Here is a 6,578-nt window from a genome sequence, read left to right on the forward strand (position 1 = left end):
ATACACCCAGCAGCGCTAGGAATGAAGTGGGCGGGCATCGGGAGGCCACTATGGCACGTGGCAAGCACTATGGGCAGTCTATCTGAAGTGTACCTGGCGTATAAGACGACCCCCGACTTGGAGGCATATTTTTCAGAGCCAAAAAATCGTCTTATACGCCGGCAAATACGGTATCTGTAAGGTCTGTCATTTCTATCTCCAAAACATATCTTAAATCTCTCTCGTCTCCACTTCTGTTGTTTTTACCTTAGATCAAATCCCTTTCTTTTTCCATTTGGATTGTTGCCTCAGCTGCCTCAAATCCAGAGGAAACAATGTACAAAGTCCTGTGTAGTCCCCAAGTCTATCGGAGCCTCCAAATTCAGGGTCTCGACATCACATGCAGTTTAGGTGATATGTTGCTTCTTATGGTAAGACAGTGTATATAGGAATGTGTTTTGGCAACTCTCTTAGGAAGCCATCTCTGACTTTCTGTCTTAGTGAACTTGGGCTGCTATACAATTCCCATAGACTGCGTGGCTTAAAGAATAAATGTTCATTTCTCACAGTTCTACGGGTTGGGAAGTCCAAGATCAAACTCTGGCCTGCTTCTTGGTTTGCAGATGGTTGTCTTCCCATATCCTCACATGTCTCTTAAGGGCTCTAATACTATTTATGAGGGCTCCACCCTCATGCCTTAATTACCTTCCCAAAGTCCAGCACATTGGGGTTTAGGATGTCAATATGAATTTCAGAGCAACACAAACATTTAATCCATAATACCCTTGAAGGCTGAGACTAGAATTCCTCTGTGCTACCAAAGACACAATTCCTTTTGCCATACAGCAGTTCTGCATAATAGCCTGTTTTTTTTTGTTGTTGTTGTTGTTTTGTCTTTCCAGTTGTAAGCTACTTGAGAGTCAGTGTTGTCTTGTTTATAGCTATGTCCCTAGTATACAGCATATTACATGATATACAGTTGTCTGATGGCTAACGATATAATTAATAATCACTGTATGTTACAGGGACCCTTGCTGCCTCTTTTCAGAATTTACTAATGGTTTGGAAAACATAAAACAAGTTGATCAATTTTGTAGATGCTATAAAATAGGATAAAATCAAAATTCAAGAATTCAAAGGTTCAAAAAAAGATTTCAACAGGCTATCAGAACAGGGTGAAACCAAAAAGATAAAGCTCTAGATAGCCCAGCCAGGTATGGCTCAGCGGTTGAGTGTCAATCCAGGAACCAGGTCACCGGTTCAATTCCCAGTTAGGGCACATGCCTGGGTTGTGGGCTCAATCCCCAGTGTGGGTGTGCAGGAGGCAACCAATCAATGATTCTCTCTCATCATTGATGTTTCTCTCTCTCTTTCTCCCTTCCTCTCTGAAATCAATAAAAAAGATATATTTAAAAAATAAAGCTCTAGAGAGAAATTTAAAGTTCTACTTTTAGGTTCATGTGTGTAATAGTTCTCAAAGTGTGGTCCTGATCAATATTGGGGAAATATAATTAAAAAATAAAATTCCTTATCAACCTGAAAAAACTTCTCCATAAAGATAGATGAAAGAAAAACAATTTTATTATGGAATAAACACTAAGCCAGAATGTAATGTAGAACACAGGAAAGGCACAAGAGATAGCAAATTCAGGAAGAAATTTCACCTATTTAGCCAAGCCATGAAACCCATTATATCTACATTCTCAAGATAAATAATCCTCAAGAAGGACTCATTGCCTTCATATAAAGGAAAAATAAATTTCTCATATCTGTATGACAAAAGGCATGTTTTCAATTTGGAGCCTGGGGACCTGCTGAAGTTAGGCTTCTATACTCCCAGGAAACTGGAGGTAGGGGTGCTATTTTCCTTGATGATTACATTTCAAAGTGATGGCTCCAAATCCCATTTCAAAGAGAAATTCCTGGACTGTAAAAGAGGCAAGAGGCTTATTTTGCCTTTTAAGAGGTTTGCATACATTTCAAAAGGTAGAGAAAAGGCCTATAATGACATGTTTTTAAAAGTAAGTGCTCTCTTTCTGTTCTTTGCACTAGGGAGAATTAAATATTTTTCTAATTTCTACTCTTTTTACTCTTACACCAAGAGCATCAGCATAACCTAGTAACTTTAGTCATAAATACTAATTCTCAGATCCCAGCCCAAATGTGGTAGATCAAAAACTCTGGAGGTAAGGTGTGGCAAACTGTTATGGTTTTTTGTTTTCTTTTTTTAATCTTCACTCTAGAATATGTTTCTTGATTTTAGAGGGAGAGAAACATTAATGTAAGAGAGAAATATCAATCGGTTGCCTCTGGTATGCACCCCAGCTGGGGATCAAACCTGCAACGGAGGTATGTGCTCTGACAGGGAATTGAACCTGCAACCTTGTTGGTATATGGAACAATGCTCCAACCAACTGAGCAACCTGACCAGGGCAATCTGTTTTTTAATAAGCCCCTCAGGTGATGCTGATGCTCCCTAAAGCTAGAGAATCATTGTAGAGAACTGTTTAGAGCAGGCCACTTAAAAGGATCTGGGGAAGATGAAGGATTTTATTTTACTTGAATTAATAGTTATCTGCAGTTTGCGTTGTATAGGAAGCTACCTGCTTTGTTAGGACAATGCCTTCAATTAATTGGCAAGAAGTTAAGATGTCCAAAATTAAGATGTCCAAAATAAAGATATTTGATAAATCTTAGTTTAGCGAAGGCAGTCAAATTTTAACATGTTGCATCACAGAGGTAAATGAAAAAAGCATCGTAACAAATTATGCTTATCTGGTTCTACAGTGAGTGCATTCCCTAATTTTAAATATATAAAGAGTTGCCTTTCTAACAAATCACAAAATGGCCAAATCAGGTAAAGCCATACAAGCCAAAGTCAAGAGGAACAAGAAAAGTGTACTTTTTTTCCCCCCACATGTACCCCTTCTTAAGTTCACCCGCCTCTCTTCTGGGACTAATCTATCCTTTACCAGTGCCCCTCAATTTTGCACTTAAATTGGAATCACTTGAGGATAAAAAGATACTCTCAGGGGAGACTCTGATAGCAGCGTGTGAGGAAGAAACAGTGGATTCTTTGGGTACATCGTTCACACAAGCAGTCCAGGCACTGAGCCCTGATCTTTCTGGGCTCAGGTCACAGCATGTGGTGGACCTCAAATAGAAGTGCTTCAGAGCCCCAGTTGAAATTCTAGGCACCAACACTGCGATGGGTCATCTGGAGCAGTCTGGAACATCCTCATTTAAGGAATCTGCTTTGAGGAAACAGTTTTTTGTACCTCAGATTTGACCCACAACTGAAAGACAGCTCTCGAATAAATTGGTTTCTGTGGCCATTGAGACAAACAGCATTCATGATGCCAAGTCTTCTTGAGGAAGTCTACCTAAACCAAGGCTGGTGGCATTTGATTTCTTATAAGCTCTGGATATTCCTGTGACTGACTTTCCTCCATGCACCCTTGGGCTGTGGGCCTGCCTCTGTCCATTGGTCCCATCATGGATGTACTGCAGGTCAGCCAGAAGAACCTGGACATGATGATTAAAGCCATGTAAATGGAAAACCTGGAATTGAAAAGCAAGTATGAGGAGCTCCACCTGAAATACCTGGAGATGAGAAAAATTATGGGTGGATTTTTAGGGACAGTACCCCAGGAGATGGAGGAGGCTCAGAAACAAAAGGAGATTGCCAAAGCTGAAATATAGGTCTGAAAGGAAAAGGTCAACTTATTACAGATATGAACTCCATGAACACATCTTTCTCTGGCCTTTTCAAGGGATATGAGAAGCAGAAAGAGGTGATTAAAGGCTATTCCAAGAATATAGAATCACTGAATTATGAATGCAAATGGAAGGCCAAAGATGCGAGAATTATAGGCCCGCACAGAAGAGAAACTCAATGTAGCAGATGAGGAAATTGCTCAAGTCCATAGGAAAGTTCAAGTGGCCTGTGGCCATCTAGGTGATCCTAACAAAGGGCCAGACGAGGAACCATTCCCTAGAGATCATTCTGCAGAAAACCAAAGACTACAACAAACTGATCATAACCTGTTATGACCTGCTTTCAGAGGTGGAAAAATCTGACGTGGAAGTCATTGACCAGTGACCCTTCTCTCCTGGCTACTTTCTGTGTAACTGTCTGTAAGCAAGCCTCCTGTACTTTCTAATTTCCGCCCCCTTTTGGTGGAGATCTAAGTGATCCTCAACAATAAGAGATAGCTATAAAAAATTAAGTGATATTTTGACTTTATAGTTACATTTTAAAAATATATATTTTATTGATTTTTTACAGAGAGGAAGGGACAGGGACAGAGAGTGAGAAACATCAATGAGAGAGAAACATCGATCAGCTGCCTCCTGCACACCTCCCACTGGGGATGTGCCCGCAACCAATGTACATGCCCTTGACCAGAATCGAACCTGGGACCCTTCAGTCCACAGGCCAACGCTCTATCCACTGAGCCAAACAGGTCAGGGCAGTAACTTTTTTTTTAAAACTCATCCAAGGAGTGAGGATATTTTTTCCACTGATTTTTAGAGAGTGGGAGAGAAGGGGGGAAAGGGGAGAGAGACAGACACAGTAATTGGTTGCCCCCTACAGGAGCCCTGACTGGGGCAGAGATCAGACCTGCAACCCAGGCATTTGCCTTTACTGAGAATGAGAATAGAACCAGCAACCCTCCTGTAAGCAGGCCAACTCTCTAACCACTGAGCACACAGGCCAGGGCTGTAAATTTTTGTTACTATGGGAAAACATTGCTTTGGAATTAACAGTCAATACACCCAAGGTTCAGTTTATTTTGTTAGTACCTCATATATATATGAAGTCTCCTTATGAATTCTTGTAATGCTAACCAGCAATGATAAAATAATTGCTATAATCTGTCATTAATCACATCTTGCAAAAATATAATTAGAGGTTTTTCCTATGGTCCTCGGGTATATAAGTTGTCCACGAAGGTGGCAGTGATGAGTTTTTCTGAATATGAAGATGTCTAACCAAAAACTCAAGAAGACACTTCAGTGAAACTATATTATTACCAGAATAACAAAATCTATGGCCTTTCAAGGAAAGGCAGTTACGGATTTTCCTCCTTCAGGGTTTAAAGAACCCCTTTGTTTAATAGGAAGGCTCAGATCCTCCTTTTTTCTATCTTTGGCCTCATAAGAGAATCACAGAATTTTGAAACAAATGATCAAATAATGCCTTTAATTACAGAAGAAAAACTGAGGCCAAAAAGCAAAGTAATTTACAAGAAACGAGGGAGCTAAATCATTTAGTAAAAAAGAATGAAGCCAAGTGCATACAGTTCAAAGAATGCACCATTCCCATTTTTTTTTCTTTACTGTTACATGCATTTTTAAAAATAACATCTTCGGCCTGATTTGGCAGCAAACATAAAAACTGTTCAGGTGGGTTTTCTGTCTCCTCTGTAAACTGCATGTGTTTAAACTATGGGGCAAAGAAAAAAAAAGGCCCCCGGAAAATCAAATATGCCATTCTTTATACACAAAAGCATTATTTTACCAGACATCAGAACATGCACTTTAAATTTTTTCTCAGAACATAATTGTTTCTGAGGACATATATTTTGTCTTGGTGTTACTAAGTACAGTACTAGGCATATAGTAATGTAAGCTGTATTTTAATTTTAAAAGTACTTTTTCCGTGTAGTGTCCAGTGCTTGTATTTCTCTAAAAGGCACTATCTTTGAGACTCTTGTGTTTTCAGAACAGAAATGGAGGATGTGAAAAATTGGTTCTTCGGGTAGAAATGTCAAAATTTGGCTGCCAGGCCCTCGCTGGTTTGGCTCAGTGGACAGAGTGTTGGCCTGTGGACTGAAGGGTCCCAATTCGATTCTGGTCAAGGACACATGCCCTTTGCGGGGCTCGATCCCCAGCGTGGGACTTACAGGAGGCAGCCGATGGATGAGTCCCTCTCATCATTGATGCTTCTATTTCTCTCTCCCTTCCTCTCTGAAAGCAATAAAAATATTATTTAAAAAAAATGGCTGCCAGGAACAGTCATCATGAAAGCTATCTGTGGGCCTGAGCGACCCACATCAGTGTCCGCGGGGGTTGTGGCAACCTCGGGCACTTTCTAGGGTGGCCCTGATTGAATGGCGGTCAGCAACAGTCTTGAGTTGGCAGGGCCGGGTCCTGGGTGGCCCATTAACTTCTGGCAGGTTCTCAGCAAGCGGCTGTGCTGCGGGGCGGAGTGCGAAGCAGAGCGGGTGGCAGGCACAGGCAGCAGCCGCCTCTCTAGCAGGGCTGGGGGCCCGTAGCGGGACTGGGGGGCTCTTTCCGAACCAAAGCCACGAAGGGCCGGTGGCTTTCCGCCCATCCCTGCCGCAGGCCCGCTTCAGTGCGTCCACGAAGCCCCCCGAAAGAGCCAGGATGGGGCTCGTCCTCCGGATGCAGGGGACCACCCGCTCCCCGGCCGCCCCCGACAGGCGGCGGGTTAAAAATGCCACCCTTAGGCTGTCGCTGGAGGCTCTGGCCTCCAAGAACCTCAGGTACGAAACCGCTCGCCGCAAAACTAGGGAAGGCGGGCGGAGACGCCTCCAAACGTTTCGGGGAAAGCGGCGGTGCAAGCCGGCGGA

The sequence above is a fragment of the Myotis davidii genome, unplaced genomic scaffold (assembly GCF_000327345.1).
Source record: "Myotis davidii unplaced genomic scaffold, ASM32734v1 scaffold96, whole genome shotgun sequence".
Classification (NCBI taxonomy): Eukaryota; Metazoa; Chordata; class Mammalia; order Chiroptera; family Vespertilionidae; genus Myotis; species Myotis davidii.